Here is an 18,970-nt window from a genome sequence, read left to right on the forward strand (position 1 = left end):
GGAGAGGACTACAAGCTCCAGCATGTCCCCGACATCATCTGACCCCCTCCCCCTTATACTGCAGACAGGAGAGGACTACAAGCTCCAGCATGTCCCCGACATCATCTGACCCCCTCCCCCTTATACTGCAGACAGGAGAGGACTACAAGCTCCAGCATGCCCCCGACATCATCTGACCCCCTCCCCCTTATACTGCAGACAGGAGAGGACTACAAGCTCCAGCATGCCCCCGACATCATCTGATCCCCTCCCCCTTATACTGCAGACAGGAGAGGACTACAAGCTCCAGCATGCCCCCGACATCATCTGACCCCCTCCCCCTTATACTGCAGACAGGAGAGGACTACAAGCTCCAGCATGTCCCCGACATCATCTGACCCCCTCCCCCTTATACTGCAGACAGGAGAGGACTACAAGCTCCAGCATTCCCCCAACATCATCTGATCCCCTCCCCCCTTATACTGCAGACAGGAAAGGACTACAAGCTCCAGCATGCCCCCAGCATCATCTGACCACCTCCCCCTTATACTGCAGACAGGAGAGGACTACAAGCTCCAGCATGCCCCCAGCATCATCTGACCCCCTCCCCCCTTATACTGCAGACAGGAGAGGACTACAAGCTCCAGCATGCCCCCAGCATCATCTGACCCCCTCCCCCCTTATACTGCAGACAGGAGAGGACTACACGCTCCAGCATGCCCCCGACATCATCTGATCCCCTTCCCCCTTATACTGCAGACAGGAGAGGACTACAAGCTCCAGCATGCCCCCGACATCATCTGATCCCCTCCCTCCTCATACTGCAGACAGGAGAGGACTACAAGCTCCAGCATGCCCCTGACATCATCTGACCCCCTCCCCCCCTTATACTGCAGACAGGAGAGGACTACAAGCTCCAGCATGCCCCTGACATAATCTGATCCCCTCCCCCCTTATACTGGAGACAGTAGAGGGCTACAAGCTCCAGCATGCCCCCGACATCATCTGATCCCCTCCCCCCTTATACTGCAGATAGGAGAGGACTACAAGCTCCAGCATGTCCCCGACATCATCTGATCCCCTCCCCCCCTTATACTGCAGACAGGAGAGGACTACAAGCTCCAGCATGCCCCCGACATCATCTGATCCCCCCTTATGCTGCAGACAGGAGAGGACTACAAGCTCCAGCATGCCCTTGACATCATCTGATCCCCTCCCCTCTTATACTGCAGACATGAGAGGACTACAAGATCCAGCATGCCCCCGACATCATCTGATCCCCCTCACCCCTCATACTGCAGACATGAGAGGACTACAAGATCCAGCATGCCCCCGACATCATCTGATCCCCTCCCCTTATACTACAGACAGTAGAGGACTACAAGCTCCAGCATGTCCCCGACATCATCTGATCCCCTCCCCCCCTTATACTGCAGACAGGAGAGGACTACAAGCTCCAGCATGCCCCCGACATCATCTGATCCCCCCTCATGCTGCAGACAGGAGAGGACTACAAGCTCCAGCATGCCCTTGACATCATCTGATCCCCTCCCCTCTTATACTGCAGACATGAGAGGACTACAAGATCCAGCATGCCCCCGACATCATCTGATCCCCCTCACCCCTCATACTGCAGACATGAGAGGACTACAAGCTCCAGCATGCCCCCGACATCATCTGATCCCCCTCACCCCTCATACTGCAGACATGAGAGGACTACAAGCTCCAGCATGCCCCCGACATCATCTGACCCCCTCCCCCCTTATACTACAGACAGGAGAGGACTACAAGCTCCAGCATGCCTCCGACATCATCTGACCCCCTCCCCCCTTATACTACAGACAGGAGAGGACTACAAGCTCCAGCATGCCCCCGACATCATCTGACCCCCTCCCCCCTTATACTACAGACAGTAGAGGACTACAAGATCCAGCATGCCCCCGACATCATCTGACCCCCTCCCCCCTTATACTGCAGACAGGAGAGGACTACAAGCTCCAGCATGCCCCCGACATCATCTGATCCCCTCCCTCCCTCATACTGCAGACAGGAGAGGACTACAAACTCCAGCATGCCCCCGACATCATCTGATCCCCTCTCTCCCTCATACTGCAGACAGGAGAGGACTACAAGCTCCAGCATGCCCCCGACATCATCTGATCCCCTCCTCCCTCATACTGCAGACAGGAGAGGACTACAAGCTCCAGCATGCCCCCAGCATCATCTGATCCCCTCCCCCCCTTATACTGCAGACAGGAGAGGACTACAAGCTCCAGCATGCCCCCGACATCATCTGATTCCCTCCCCCCTTATACTGCAGACAGGAGAGGACTACAAGCTCCAGCATGCCCCCGACATCATCTGACCCCCTCCCCCCTTATACTACAGACAGGAGAGGACTACAAACTCCAGCATGCCTCCGACATCATCTGACCCCTTCCCCCCTTATACTACAGACAGGAGAGGACTACAAGCTCCAGCATGCCCCCGACATCATCTGACCCCCTCCCCCCTTATACTACAGACAGGAGAGGACTACAAGCTCCAGCATGCCCCCGACATCATCTGACCACCTCCCCCCTTATACTGCAGACAGGAGAGGACTACAAGCTCCAGCATGCCCCCGACATCATCTGATCCCCTCCCCCTTATACTGCAGACAGGAGAGGACTACAAGCTCCAGCATGCCCCCGACATCATCTGATCCCCTCCCCCTTATACTGCAGACAGGAGAGGACTACAAGCTCCAGCATGCCCCCGACATCATCTGATCCCCTCCCCCCTTATACTACAGACAGGAGAGGACTACAAGCTCCAGCATGCCCCCGACATCATCTGACCCCCTCCCCCTTATACTGCAGACAGGAGAGGACTACAAGCTCCAGCATGCCCCCGACATCATCTGATCCCCTCCCCCTTATACTGCAGACAGGAGAGGACTACAAGCTCCAGCATGCCCCCGACATCATCTGATCCCCTCCCCCCTTATACTACAGACAGGAGAGGACTACAAGCTCCAGCATGCCCCCGACATCATCTGACCCCCTCCCCCCTTATACTGCAGACAGGAGAGGACTACAAGCTCCAGCATGCCCCCGACATCATCTGATCCCCTCCTCCCCTTATACTACAGACAGGAGAGGACTACAAGCTCCAGCATGCCCCCGACATCATCTGACCCCCTCCCCCCTTATACTGCAGACAGGAGAGGACTACAAGCTCCAGCATGCCCCCGACATCATCTGATCCCCTCCTCCCCTTATACTACAGACAGGAGAGGACTACAAGCTCCAGCATGCCCCCGACATCATCTGATCCCCTCCCCCTTATACTGCAGACAGGAGAGGACTACAAGCTCCAGCATGCCCCCGACATCATCTGACCCCCTCCCCGTTATACTGCAGACAGGAGAGGACTACAAGCTCCAGCATGCCCCCGACATCATCTGACCCCCTCCCCCCTTATACTGCAGACAGGAGAGGACTACAAGCTCCAGCATGTCCCGACATCATCTGATCCCCTCTCCCTTATACTGCAGACAGGAGAGGACTACAAGCTGCAGCATGCCCCCGACATCATCTGATCCCCCCTCATGCTGCAGACAGGAGAGGACTACAAGCTCCAGCATGCCCCCGACATCATCTGATCCCCTCCTCCCCTTATACTGCAGACAGGAGAGGACTACAAGCTCCAGCATGCCCCCGACATCATCTGATCCCCTCCCCCTTATACTGCGGACAGGAGAGGACTACAAGCTCCAGCATGCCCCCGACATCATCTGATCCCCTCCCCCTTATACTGCAGACAGGAGAGGACTACAAGCTCCAGCATGCCCCCGACATCATCTGATCCCCTCCCCCTTATACAGCAGACAGGAGAGGACTACAAGCTCCAGCATGCCCCCAACATCATCTGACCACCTCCCCCTTATACTGCAGACAGGAGAGGACTACAAGCTCCAGCATGCCCCAGACATCATCTGATCCCCTTCCCCCTTATACTGCAGACAGGAGAGGACTACAAGCTCCAGCATGTCCCAAGCATCATCTGATCCCCTCCCCCCTTATACTGCAGACAGGAGAGGACTACAAGCTCCAGCATGTTCCCGACATCATCTGACCCCCTCCCCCTTATACTGCAGACAGGAGAGGACAAGCTCCAGCATGCCCCCGACATCATCTGATCCCTTCCCCCCTTATACTACAGACAGGAGAGGACTACAAGCTCCAGCATGCCCCAGACATCATCTGACCCCCTCCCCCCTCATACTGCAGACAGGAGAGGACTACAAGCTCAAGCATGCCCCCGACATCATCTGATCCCCCCCCCTTATACTACAGACAGGAGAGGACTACAAGCTCCAGCATGTCCCCGACATAATCTGACCCCCTCCCCCCTTATACTGCAGACAGGAGAGGACTACAAGCTCCAGCATGCCCCCGACATCATCTGATCCCCTCCCCCTTATACTACAGACAGGAGAGGACTACAAGCTCCAGCATGCCTCCGACATCATCTGATCCCTTCCCCCCTTATACTACAGACAGGAGAGGACTACAAGCTCCAGCATGCCCCTGACATCATCTGACACCCTCCCCCCTTATACTGCAGACAGGAGAGGACTACAAGCTCCAGCATGCCCCCGACATCATCTGATCCCCTCCCCCTTATACTGCAGACAGGAGAGGACTACAAGCTCCAGCATGCCCCCGACATCATCTGATCCCCTCCCCCTTATACTGCAGACAGGAGAGGACTACAAGCTCCAGCATGCCCCCAACATCATCTGACCCCCTCCCCCTTATACTGCAGACAGGAGAGGACTACAAGCTCCAGCATGTCCCAAGCATCATCTGATCCCCTCCCCCCTTATACTGCAGACAGGAGAGGACTACAAGCTCCAGCATGCCCCCGACATCATCTGATCCCCTCCCCCTTATACTGAAGACAGGAGAGGACTACAAGCTCCAGCATGCCCCCAGCATCATCTGATCCCCTCCCCCCCTTATACTGCAGACAGGAGAGGACTACAAGCTCCAGCATGCCCCCGACATCATCTGATCCCCTCCCCCTCTTATACTGCAGACAGGAGAGGACTACAAGCTCCAGCATGCCCCCGACATCATCTGACCCCCTCCCCTTATACTACAGACAGGAGAGGACTACAAGCTCCAGCATGCCCCCGACATCATCTGATCCCTTCCCCCCTTATACTACAGACAGGAGAGGACTACAAGCTCCAGCATGCCTCCGACATCATCTGATCCCTTCCCCCCTTATACTACAGACAGGATAGGACTACAAGCTCCAGCATGCCCCCGACATCATCTGATCCCTTCCCCCCTTATACTGCAGACAGGAGAGGACTACAAGCTCCAGCATGCCCCCAACATCATCTGACCCCCTCCCCCCTTATACTACAGACAGGAGAGGACTACAAGCTCCAGCATGCCCCCGACATCATCTGACCCCCTCCCCCCTTATACTACAGACAGGAGAGGACTACAAGCTCCAGCATGCCCCCGACATCATCTGATCCCCTCCCCCCCTTATACTGCAGACAGGAGAGGACTACAAGCTCCAGCATGCCCCCGACATCATCTGACCCCCTCCCCCCTTATACTGCAGACAGGAGAGGACTACAAGCTCCAGCATGCCCCCGACATCATCTGACCCCCTCCCCCCTTATACTGCAGACAGGAGAGGACTACAAGCTCCAGCATGCCCCCGACATCATCTGACCCCCTCCCCCCTTATACTACAGACAGGAGAGGACTACAAGCTCCAGCATGCCCCCGACATCATCTGACCCCCTCCCCCCTTATACTACAGACAGGAGAGGACTACAAGCTCCAGCATGCCCCCGACATCATCTGACCCCCTTCCCCTTATACTGCAGACAGGAGAGGACTACAAGCTCCAGCATGCCCCCGACATCATCTGATCCCCTCCCCCCTTATACTACAGACAGGAGAGGACTACAAGCTCCAGCATGCCCCCGACATCATCTGATCCCCTTACCCCTTATACTGCAGACAGGAGAGGACTACAAGCTCCAGCATGCCCCCGACATCATCTGACCCCCTCCCCCCTTATACTGCAGACAGGAGAGGACTACAAGCTCCAGCATGCCCCCGACATCATCTGATCCCCTTACCCCTTATACTGCAGACAGGAAAGGACTACAAGCTCCAGCATGCCCCCGACATCATCTGATCCCCTCCCCCCCTTATACTGCAGACAGGAGAGGACTACAAGCTCCAGTATGTCCCAAGCATCATCTGATCCCCTCCCCCCTCATACTGCAGACAGGAGAGGACTACAAGCTCCAGCATGCCCCCAGCATCATCTGATCCCCTCCCCCCCCCTTATACTGCAGACAGGAGAGGACTACAAGCTCCAGCATGCCCCCGACATCATCTGATCCCCTCCCCCCCTTATACTGCAGACAGGAGAGGACTACAAGCTCCAGCATGCCCCCGACATCATCTGATCCCCTCCCCCCTTATACTGCAGACAGGAGAGGACTACAAGCTCCAGCATGCCCCCGACATCATCTGACCCCCTCCCCTTATACTACAGACAGGAGAGGACTACAAGCTCCAGCATGCCTCCGACATCATCTGCTCCCTTCCCCCCTTATACTACAGACAGGAGAGGACTACAAGCTCCAGCATGCCTCCGACATCATCTGCTCCCTTCCCCCCTTATACTACAGACAGGAGAGGACTACAAGCTCCAGCATGCCCCCGACATCATCTGACCCCCTCCCCCCTTATACTACAGACAGGAGAGGACTACAAGCTCCAGCATGCCCCCGACATCATCTGATCCCCTCCCCCCCTTATACTGCAGACAGGAGAGGACTACAAGCTCCAGCATGCCCCCGACATCATCTGACCCCCTCCCCCCTTATACTGCAGACAGGAGAGGACTACAAGCTCCAGCATGCCCCCGACATCATCTGACCCCCTCCCCCCTTATACTGCAGACAGGAGAGGACTACAAGCTCCAGCATGCCCCCGACATCATCTGACCCCCTCCCCCCTTATACTACAGACAGGAGAGGACTACAAGCTCCAGCATGCCCCCGACATCATCTGACCCCCTCCCCCCTTATACTACAGACAGGAGAGGACTACAAGCTCCAGCATGCCCCCAAAATCATCTGACCCCCTTCCCCTTATACTGCAGACAGGAGAGGACTACAAGCTCCAGCATGCCCCCGACATCATCTGACCCCCTTCCCCTTATACTGCAGACAGGAGAGGACTATAAGCTCCAGCATGCCCCCGACATCATCTGATCCCCTCCCCCCTTATACTACAGACAGGAGAGGACTACAAGCTCCAGCATGCCCCCGACATCATCTGATCCCCTTACCCCTTATACTGCAGACAGGAGAGGACTACAAGCTCCAGCATGCCCCCGACATCATCTGACCCCCTCCCCCCTTATACTGCAGACAGGAGAGGACTACAAGCTCCAGCATGCCCCCGACATCATCTGATCCCCTTACCCCTTATACTGCAGACAGGAGAGGACTACAAGCTCCAGCATGCCCCCGACATCATCTGATCCCCTTACCCCTTATACTGCAGACAGGAAAGGACTACAAGCTCCAGCATGCCCCCGACATCATCTGATCCCCTTACCCCTTATACTGCAGACAGGAGAGGACTACAAGCTCCAGTATGTCCCAAGCATCATCTGATCCCCTCCCCCCTCATACTGCAGACAGGAGAGGACTACAAGCTCAAGCATGCCCCCGACATCATCTGATCCCCTCCCCCCCTTATACTGAAGACAGTAGAGGACTACAAGCTCCAGCATGCCCCCAGCATCATCTGATCCCCTCCCCCCCCTTATACTGCAGACAGGAGAGGACTACAAGCTCCAGCATGCCCCCGACATCATCTGATCCCCTCCCCCCTTATACTGCAGACAGGAGAGGACTACAAGCTCCAGCATGCCCCCGACATCATCTGATCCCCTCCCCCCTTATACTGCAGACAGGAGAGGACTACAAACTCCAGCATGCCCCCGACATCATCTGACCCCCTCCCCTTATACTACAGACAGGAGAGGACTACAAGCTCCAGCATGCTTCCGACATCATCTGATCCCTTCCCCCCTTATACTACAGACAGGAGAGGACTACAAGCTCCAGCATGCCTCCGACATCATCTGATCCCTTCCCCCCTTATACTACAGACAGGAGAGGACTACAAGCTCCAGCATGCCCCCGACATCATCTGACTCCCTCCCCCCTTATACTGCAGACAGGAGAGGACTACAAGCTCCAGCATGCCCCCGACATCATCTGACCCCCTCCCCCCTTATACTACAGACAGGAGAGGACTACAAGCTCCAGCATGCCCCCGACATCATCTGATCCCCTTACCCCTTATACTGCAGACAGGAGAGGACTACAAGCTCCAGCATGCCCCCGACATCATCTGACCCCCTCCCCCCTTATACTGCAGACAGGAGAGGACTACAAGCTCCAGCATGCCCCCGACATCATCTGATCCCCTTACCCCTTATACTGCAGACAGGAGAGGACTACAAGCTCCAGCATGCCCCCGACATCATCTGATCCCCTCCCCCCTTATACTGCAGACAGGAGAGGACTACAAGCTCCAGTATGTCCCAAGCATCATCTGATCCCCTCCCCCCTCATACTGCAGACAGGAGAGGACTACAAGCTCAAGCATGCCCCCGACATCATCTGATCCCCTCCCCCCCTTATACTGAAGACAGGAGAGGACTACAAGCTCCAGCATGCCCCCAGCATCATCTGATCCCCTCCCCCGCTTATACTGCAGACAGGAGAGGACTACAAGCTCCAGCATGCCCCCGACATCATCTGATCCCCTCCCCCCCTTATACTGCAGACAGGAGAGGACTACAAGCTCCAGCATGCCCCCGACATCATCTGATCCCCTCCCCCCTTATACTGCAGACAGGAGAGGACTACAAACTCCAGCATGCCCCCGACATCATCTGACCCCCTCCCCTTATACTACAGACAGGAGAGGACTACAAGCTCCAGCATGCCTCCGACATCATCTGATCCCTTCCCCCCTTATACTACAGACAGGAGAGGACTACAAGCTCCAGCATGCCTCCGACATCATCTGATCCCTTCCCCCTTATACTACAGACAGGAGAGGACTACAAGCTCCAGCATGCCCCCGACATCATCTGACTCCCTCCCCCCTTATACTGCAGACAGGAGAGGACTACAAGCTCCAGCATGCCCCCGACATCATCTGACCCCCTCCCCCCTTATACTACAGACAGGAGAGGACTACACGCTCCAGCATGCCCCCGACATCATCTGACCCCCTTCCCCTTATACTGCAGACAGGAGAGGACTACAAGCTCCAGCATGCCCCCAACATCATCTGACCCCCTCCCCCTTATACTGCAGACAGGAGAGGACTACAAGCTCCAGCATGCCCCTGACATCATCTGATCCCCTCCCCCTTATACTGCAGACAGGAGAGGACTACAAGCTCCAGCATGCCCCCAGCATCATCTAATCCCCTCCCCCCCTTATACTGCAGACAGGAGAGGACTACAAGCTCCAGCATGCCCCCGACATCATCTGATCCCCTCCCCCCCTTATACTGCAGACAGGAGAGGACTACAAGCTCCAGCATGCCCCCAGCATCATCTGATCCTCTCCCCCCTTATACTGCAGACAGGAGAGGACTACAAGCTCCAGCATGCCCCCGACATCATCTGACCCCCTCCCCCCTTATACTACAGACAGGAGAGGACTACAAACTCCAGCATGCTTCCGACATCATCTGATCCCTTCCCCCCTTATACTACAGACAGGAGAGGACTACAAGCTCCAGCATGCCCCCGACATCATCTGACTCCCTCCCCCCTTATACTGCAGACAGGAGAGGACTACAAGCTCCAGCATGCCCCCGACATCATCTGACCCCCTCCCCCCTTATACTACAGACAGGAGATGACTACAAGCTCCAGCATGCCCCCGACATCATCTGATCCCCTCCCCCCTTATACTACAGACAGGAGAGGACTACAAGCTCCAGCATTAGAGTAGTTAGAGAGTGAGACATTTAGAGTCAGATACTTGTTATTTTTGGAGGTCCCCTTTAGTCGTGTCCCGGTTTTCCCGGATGAATGGCGGTCAGCGCCCAGTAATCATTGACTGACTGTCCGCGCTGTGCGAGCAGCTTCACCTGATGCTGCGGTATTTCTGTTGCTTGTTCTCTGATTGTTCCCGGTGTGCGCTCCGCACTACGTCACTACAAGCTTTTTTGATTATTTCATTTTTTTTGTTGCGTTTTTTTTCTGCATTTTCTCCCTTATCACATTTTCGGTTCTGATTGTCAGCAGCGTTTTTATAGTAGAGCTGCTTTGATTCTGCTCTACCCTTTTCACAAGTTCCTAACAGAAGCCTATAGAAAAACAATGCACAATAAAACAGCGTAGACGCACAGTGAGCACGAGACCCAATGAAATCTCATCCATTTTGTGAAACGCAGCAGATTTTCTACACAAATCAGCAAAAAAAAATGCAACATTTATGCATTGTGTGAATAAGGCCTTTCTTATCAATAGGGGGCGCAAATTTACAATAGAGACACCCAAACACGCTCTGATACGTGTGTGTATACAGCAGAGCTGATTATTTGTGTTGATTTAGCTTAGTTGTGTGTGTTGATGTAGCAGAGCTGTATGTGTGTGTATATACAGCAGAGCTGATTATTTGTGTTGATTTAGCTCAGTTGTGTGTGTTGATGTAGCAGAGCTGTATGTGTGTGTATATACAGCAGAGCTGATTATTTGTGTTGATTTAGCTCAGTTGTGTGTGTTGATGTAGCAGAGCTGAGTGTGTGTATATACAGCAGATCTGATTATTTGTGTTGATGTAGCAGAGCTGTGTGTCTTGAGTTTGCAGAATTGCATGTTGATACAGAGCTGTGTGTGTTCATGTAGCAGAGTTGTTTATGTGTTGATGTAGCAGAGCTGTGTGTGTGTGCAGTAATGTACTCTGGGTACAACATATTGTATCGGGCTGGTAACCTACAAAGCAGCGCACTATTAAGTCCATTATAAGTCTCTGTGTTCTCCATTCCCGGCACTGTTCTGGTCGCTCCGGCGTCACGTGTCCACATCTGTGACCTGCTGGATCACGCCGTGTCCTCTGTGTGGAGCGGAGGTCACTTTCTCCATGTTCTCACGTCTTTGAGAATCAGATTAAGCTCTCTGGCCTCAGTCTACGTCCCATAGACTTAAGGCCCCGTCACACTAAGCGATGCAGCAGCGATCCTGACAACGATACGACCTGTCAGGGATCGTTGCTACATCGCTAATACATCGCTGGTGAGCTGTCAAACCGGCAGGCCCACCAGTGATCAGGGGAGCAGCGATATCGTGGAAAGACTCGTTCCACGATGTCCTTCTCCTGTTACCAGCCTGCTGCTTAAGCAGGACCAGGCTGGTAACTATGGTAAACATCGGGTTACTAAGTGCGCGCGTGCCCCTAGTAACCCGATATTTACCATGGTTACCAGCCAGATCGTTGGTCCCGCTGGTCACACACAGCGATGTGTGCTGACCAGCGGGAGGCCAACGACCAAAAAATGGTCCAGGACACTTTGCAACGATCAGCGACCTCACAGCAGGGGCCTGATCGTTGCAAAGTGTCACACATAGCGACATCGCTGGTGAGGTCGCTGGTGAGTCACCAAAACCGTGACACAGCAGCGATCTCGCTAGCGATATCGCTTAGTGTGACGGGGCCTTTAGGGTATGTGCAGACAGTCAGGAGCAGCTGCGGGTTTGACGCTGCGTGTCTGTACAGCGTCAAAGCCGCAGCGTCCAGATGTTACAGCAGTGGATGGATGTGTAGAAATCCCATGTCCACTATGCGTCTCCGTTCACCTGTGGATCATCCGCGGAAACTGACCCGAGGTGCGTCCTTCAGACCTGCAGCATGTCAGTTTTCCTGTGGGTCCGCATGCCTGCTCCCCCCATACACTGACGTCAATAATGAAAGTCCACGAGAAAAAAATAAAAAAATTGCAGCGGCTCATTTGCATAAAATGAGGGTGGACGGCGCGCAGCTGTTCCGCAGCGTCGGGGCCCGGGCGGCTCCTGACAGTGGGCACTGGGCACAGACCCTTACACTGAGAAAGTGACCTCGGCTCCACAGAGGACGCGGCGTGATCCAGCAGGTCACAGATGTGGACACGTGACGCCACCGGAGTGACCAGTGCGCACAGCAATACACTCTCTGCACACCATCACTGAGGGAAAAAGCACCGGAAATGGAGGAACCTGAATCAACATTCCTGGGATGTAAGGCCACGTTCACACGGTCAGTATTCGGTCAGTATTTGTAAGCCTTAATCAGCAGTGGGTGATCATGCAGAAGAGGTGACGGGCTTCTATTATACTTTTCCTCTGATTGTTCCTCACCTGGTTATGGCTTCAAATACTGATGTCAGATACTGACCAAATACTGAACGTGGCCTAAAAGTTAGTTAACTGCCCAAGCATGTATCCTGGGGAAAGAAATGGTGTGAGGAGCCATTCAGCCCAAGGCCGACACCACCCCCCGTCCTGTCCTCTACTGACAGGAGAGTGAAGAGGAGGAGAGGCGAGGAAGAAAAAGCAAAATATACCGGAGCTGCGGTCACTGCGTCCTCCGAGGTTTACTATGAGCTTTCCTGGCTTTGTGATGAGATTTGTCGCCTCCATTCTCCTCAGTTCTGCAGCAGCATTTCCTGCAACCTGTAAACTACAACCCCCAGCATCCTTTGCACCTCCTCACAGAGTATAGTACAGCATGACCCCCACCTCACTGCAGGAGTCACCGCCATGTGCTCTGCTGCCTGGAAGGGGCAGGTTTCGTCCGCAGACGTCCTGTCCCTGCAGTGAGCGCGGCCATCTTGTTGGTGGGAGTCTCCTAGTTACCAGGACTCGCAGTATTACACATGGTGGCAGCAGCCGGCTGCTCCTCCTGAGCTCAGGGACAGAGGAGATGGGGGATTTGTGGCAGAAGCCATCGTACTGACGGCTCGTACAATATACCATTATCCCAGTGTTATAAATACAGTGGGGAAAATAAGTATTTGATACACGGACGATTTTGCAGGTTTTCCTACCTAAAAAAGAATGGAGGGGTCTGTAATTTCTATCGTAGGTCACTTCACCTGTGAGAGACAGAATCTAAAAATAATCCAGATAATCACATTGTATGATTTTACTTAATTAATTTGCATTTTATTGTATTACCAACCAGCAAGAATTCTGTCTCTCACAGAGCTGTTAGTGTTTCTTTAGGACACCTGTCCACTCAATCAATCACACTCCAACCTCTCCACCATGGCCAAGACCAAAGAGCTGTCTAACGACAACAGGAACAAAGTTGTAGACCTGCACAAGGCTAAGATGGGCTATAGGACAATAGGCAAGCAGCTTGGTGAGACGGCAACAACTGTTGACTAGTGTTGAGCGATACCTTCCGATATCAGGAAATATTGGATCGGACCGATACCCAAAAAGTATCAGATATCGCCGATTCCGATACCGGAGCCCAATGCAAGTCAATGGGACAGAAATATCGGAATAAAAATAAACCCTTTCTTTCCATGTAGGTTAATTCTACATGAAGGAAAACAACTAAGAATAATGTAGAATGTATTGGGGGAGGTGGGGGAGACAATAAAGGCATAGAGGTTTAGCCCAATCAAATGGAATAGCAGGAATTAATATTTTTTTTAAGACGTTCTGAGTTACGGAAATATTGACTATGTTAATTTTTCTTATATTTGGTCAGATATTTATGTTTCACTACTTCTATGCTCTTCACCTTTTTTACTTCTCCCACGCTTTCTCCTTCATCATCCTCAGCATCAGCATCTTTTTCATCAACATCTTCTTCTTCTTCACCTTCTTCATCTTCTTCTTCTTCACCTTCTTCGTATTATTCTTTTTTTTTTACATGCTTCATATTCTTCTTATTCAACTATTATTCTTCTTCATATTCTACTTCTTCATCTTCTTCATGTTCTTCTTCTTCATCATATTCTTATTTGTGACAGGCATTTCTGTAATTGTTATCTATAAAAGTTTGAACATTACACCTTTAGTTCTGCCCGTCACAAAAGATTTACAGCAGGATTTTTCCGCGTTCAGTTTGGCCTGCAGCAGCAGGTCTTTTCCAGGGGCACCACGATGAGGAACGGACTCACCCCCATACACTGCTTAGTCATCTTCTGCTTATAATTTAGATAATATCTTTTGCTCTGATTTTTAGTCTTATGCTTAATGTTCTTCCGCTTTTTGTTCTGCAGCTTCTTGTACTTCTGCTTCTTGGTTTTCTGCCTCTTGTTCTTCTGTATCTTGGTGGTTGTCTTCTTGTTCTTTGTCCTCTTGGTCATCTTCTTCAGGGTCATCTTCTTGGTCTTCTTCAGGGTGGTCCACAGGGTCGTCTTCAGGCTCCTCGTCTTCTTCGGGGTCGTCTTCAGGGTCGTCGTCTTCAGGGTCGTCGTCTTCAGGGTCCTCGTCTTCAGGGTCCTCGTCTTCTTCGGGGTGGTCTTCAGGGTCGTCGTCTTCAGGGTCGTCGTCTTTGGGGTCCTCGTCTTCATCGGGGTGGTCTTCAGGGTCCTCGTCTTCAGGGTCCTCGTCTTCGGGGTCCTCGTCTTCTTCGGGGTGGTCTTCAGGGTCGTCATCTTCAGGGTCGTCGTCTTCGGTGTCCTCGTCTTCTTCGGTGTGGTCTTCAGGGTCCTCATCTTTAGGGTCCTCGTCTTCGGGGTCCTCATCTTCTTCGGGGTGGTCTTCAGGGTCCTCGTCAGGGAGATCCAGAGTGATTACCAAGAACCATTTCAAAAAGCTTGAACTTGGAAATGTAGCAGAAGGTACAATAAGGCTGAGGAACTGCCGAGAACCAGCTGATGGTACTGGAACCCGGATGGGTAGCAGAAGGTACAAGAGCCAATGGAACTACCGAGGACCAGCTGACGGTACTGGAACTCGGTTACTAAGCAGGAGGTACCTGTGCCAGAAAGCACTACCAAGGACCAGCAGACGTTGGTGGAACTTGGATACCGAGAAGGAGGCACCTAAGCCAAAGGCACTGCCGAGAACCAGCTGACGGTACTGGAACCCGGATGAGTAGCAGAAGGTACAAGAGCAAATGGAACTACCGAGGACCAGCTGAAGGTACTGGAACCCGGATGGGTAGCAGAAGGTACAAGAGCCAATGGAACTACCGAGGACCAGCTGACGGTACTGGAACTCGGTTACTAAGCAGGAGGTACCTGTGCCAGAAAGCACTACCAAGGACCAGCAGACGTTGGTGGAACTTGGATACCGAGAAGGAGGCACCTAAGCCAAAGGCACTGCCGAGAACCAGCTGACGGTACTGGACCCCGGATGGGTAGCAGAAGGTACCCATGAAAAAAAAAGTTGCAAGGCCGCGAGCCGGCCGCAGTTACCGAAACCCACAGTCCTACAGGGGGTGCTTGTCTTATTGGCACTATGGAACCAGCCTTCATTGCCAGATACCGCAGCCCACATAGGAGTCACCTAAACTGCAGGCACCATAGAGTGGGCTAACCCGACCGCAACACGACAGGACAACACATTGGAGGCAAAGTGACGTTGACACTACCCGGAAACAGCTGGCATGCTGGAACCAGGCTGGGCAGGACACTGCTGGGAAACAGCTGGCGGTGCTGGAACCCAGGGTAAATACTAAAAACAGAGTGGAGCCAGAGGCTTAATTGGAGCAAGTTTAAAATCTGTAGTAGTGTGAATGTGGACAGAGTAGGAGAAATTGCCGGACACACAGCAGGGGAACAGCTGACGTTACTGAACCCCAATAACATGGCAGCAAGTGTTGACTGTGCAGACGGCACTTCTGAGCGCCAACTGGCGGTGTTGGAGCTCAGGGATAATACTGAAAACAGAGGAGCCAGAGGTGTAATTGGAGCAACTTTAAAATCTGTAGTAGTGTGAATGTGGACAGAGCAGAAGAATTTGCCGGACACACAGCAGGGGATCAGCTGACGTTACTGAACCCCAATAACACGGCAGCAAGTGTTGACTGTGCAGACGGCACTTCTGAGCGCCAACTGGCGGTGTTGGAGCTCAGGGATAATACTGAAAACAGAGGAGCCGGAGGTGTAATTGGAGGAACTTTAAAATCTGTAGTAGTGTGAATGTGGACAGAGCAGGAGAATTTGCCGGACACACAGCAGGGGATCAGCTGACGTTACTGAACCCCAATAACACGGCAGCAAGTGTTGACTGTGCAGACGGCACTTCTGAGCGCCAACTGGTGGTGTTGGAGCTCAGGGAAAATACTGAAAACAGAGGAGCCAGAGGTGTAATTGGAGCAACTTTAAAATCTGTAGTAGTGTGAATGTGGACAGAGCAGGAGAAATTGTCGTACACACAGCAGGGGAACAGCTGACGTTACTGAACCCCAATAACACGGCAGCAAGTGTTGACTGTGCAGACAGCACTTCTGAACGCCAACTGGCGGTGTTGGAGCTCAGGGATAATACTGAAAACAGAGGAGCCAGAGGTGTAATTGGAGAAACTTTAAAATCTCTAGTAGTGTGAATGTGGACAGAGCAGGAGAAATTGCCGTACACACAGCAGGGGAACAGCTGACGTTACTGAACACCAATAACACGGCAGCAAGTGTTGACTGTGCAGACGGCACTTCTGAGCGCCAACTGGCGGTGTTGGAGCTCAGGGATAATACTGAAAACAGAGGAGCCAGAGGTGTAATTGGAGCAACTTTAAAATCTGTAGTAGTGTGAATGTGGACAGAGCAGGAGAAATTGCCGTACACACAGCAGGAGAACAGCTGACATTACTGAACCCCAATAACATGGCAGCAAGCGTTGACTGTGCAGACGGCACTTCTGAGCAGCAACTAGTGGTGTTGGAGCCCAGGGTAAATACTAAAAGCAGAGGAGCCAGAGGTGTAATTGGAGCAAGTTTTAAATCTGTAGTACAGTGGATGTGGACAGAGCAAGAGAATTCGCCGGACACACAGCTGGGGATCAGCTGACGATACTGAACCCCAATAACACTGGAGCAAGCGTTGACTGTGCAGACGGCACTTCTGAGCAGCAACTAGCGGTGTTGGAGCCCAGGATAAATACTAAAAGCAGAGGAGCCAGAGGTGTAATTGGAGCAAGTTTTAAATCTATAGTACAGTGGATGTGGACAGAGCAGGAGAATTTGCCGGAGACACAGCTGGGGATCAGCTGACGTTACTGAACCCCAATAACACTGGAGCAAGCGTTGACTGTGCAGATGGCACTTCTGAGCACCAACTGGCGGTGTTGGAGCTCAGGGATAATACTGAAAACAGAGGAGCCAGAGGTGTAATTGGAGCAAGTTTTAAATTAGTAGTAGAGTGGATGTGGACAGAGCAGGAGAATTTGCCGGACACACAGCAGGGGATCAGCTGACGTTACTGAACCCCAATAACATGGCAGCAAGCATTGACTGTGCAGATGGCACTTCTGAGCAGCAACTGGCGGTATTGGAGCTCAGGGATTACAGTTCAGGTGGTAGAAACATGAACACAACAGGAGACCTGGATACTGTTGCCAACCAATTATTTATTCTGGAAGAGGACTGGCAAATTCATGCGAGATCCAGGCCTTGTTCATTTTCAGAAAAGTAAGCCGGTCAACATTATCGGAGAATAGGCGCATGCGACGGTCTCCAATGCATACTGGCTAAGCTCTGGCCATGTATCCAGCTTAGAGACCCAAAACTTGAAGGGGGAAGAGCCGTCTGGGAGTACACTGAGAGGGCAAGACATGTAGTCTGTCACCATCTGACGGAAACGTTGCCTCCTGCTGACTGGAGCCATCTGTGATGGTGTAGACATTTGTGGCGGCGGGGACACAAAACTTTGCCACATTTGGGCCATACTGGTCTTGCCTTGTGCTGAGGCGCTGCTTCTGCTCCCTCTTTGTGCAGAGCTTCCTCCACTGCCTCGACGCACTGAGCTGCTTTGTAAAGCACTAGCACCACTGCTCTCGATTGGAATGGAGAACATGATGGAATGCACCAATGCGTCTTGGTACTCCAGCATTTTACGCTCCCGCTTCAACGGTGTTATGAGGCTTTGTAAGTTGTCCCAGTAGCGAGGATCTAGGAGGGTGGACACCCAATAATCAGCCATGTTGAGAATGTGGGCGATGCGGCGGTCGTTTATCAGGCACTGCAGCATGAAATCAACCATGTGCTGCAGACTGCCAACTGGCCAAGAAACGCTGTCCCCTGCTTGAGGCGTGATCTCTGCCTGCTCTGCATCACCCCACCCTCGCTCTAGATACTGACTACTAGAGCATTGTGTACCTCCCTCCTCTGGACAGATGTCTTCCTCCTCCATTGACTCCTCCTCATCCTCCTCACAAAGTGTCCCCTGCCTAGGCCTTTGTGAGGAACCACGTTGCGCAGACTGTACAGAAGCAGATGGCATTTGTGACTCCTCATCCTCCACCTCTTCCAAAACCTCCTACCTTAGTGCTTGCAGTGTTTTTTCAAGCAGGCAGATAAGGGGGATAGTCATACTGACTAGTGCATCATCTGCTCTCGCCATCCGCGTGGAATAATCGAAGGCACGCAAAATGTGGCAAATGTCCTTCATAGAGGCCCACTCAGTGGTGGTGAAGTGTGAACGGCGCGCACTGTGACTTGTTTGCGCCTGCTGCAGCTGGTACTCCATTACTGCTGTCTGCTGCTCATACAACCTCTCCAACATATGTAACGTTGAATTCCACCTGGTGGGTAGGTCACATATGATGCGATGTTCCGGAAGACGTAATCGGCGCTGCAGAGCTGCAATGCGCGATCTTGCGTTGCTGGAACGCCGCAAGTGAGCGCACTCTATGCGGACCTTGTAAAGCAGTGCATCAAGATCCGGATAGTCCCTCAAAAAACTCTGCACGACCAAGTTGAG

At 52.8% G+C, this 18,970-nt stretch overlaps 1 protein-coding gene across 2 annotated transcripts in view; it reads right to left on the reverse strand.

Moving 5' to 3' along the window:
• Positions 1-12,898, reverse strand: part of LOC141189515 (uncharacterized) — a 53,351-nt gene extending 40,453 nt beyond the window's left edge. For both annotated transcript variants that reach the window (XM_073661150.1, XM_073661149.1), the window contains exon 1: positions 12,654-12,898. The gene's annotated coding sequence lies outside the window, so the exon portion shown is untranslated. The remainder of the gene's footprint in view (positions 1-12,653) is intronic.
• Positions 12,899-18,970: the final 6,072 nt, after the last annotated feature.

The sequence above is a fragment of the Phyllobates terribilis genome, unplaced genomic scaffold, assembly GCF_046119375.1.
Source record: "Phyllobates terribilis strain yellow unplaced genomic scaffold, ASM4611937v1 Scaffold_2__4_contigs__length_985480577, whole genome shotgun sequence".
Taxonomy (NCBI): Eukaryota; Metazoa; Chordata; class Amphibia; order Anura; family Dendrobatidae; genus Phyllobates; species Phyllobates terribilis.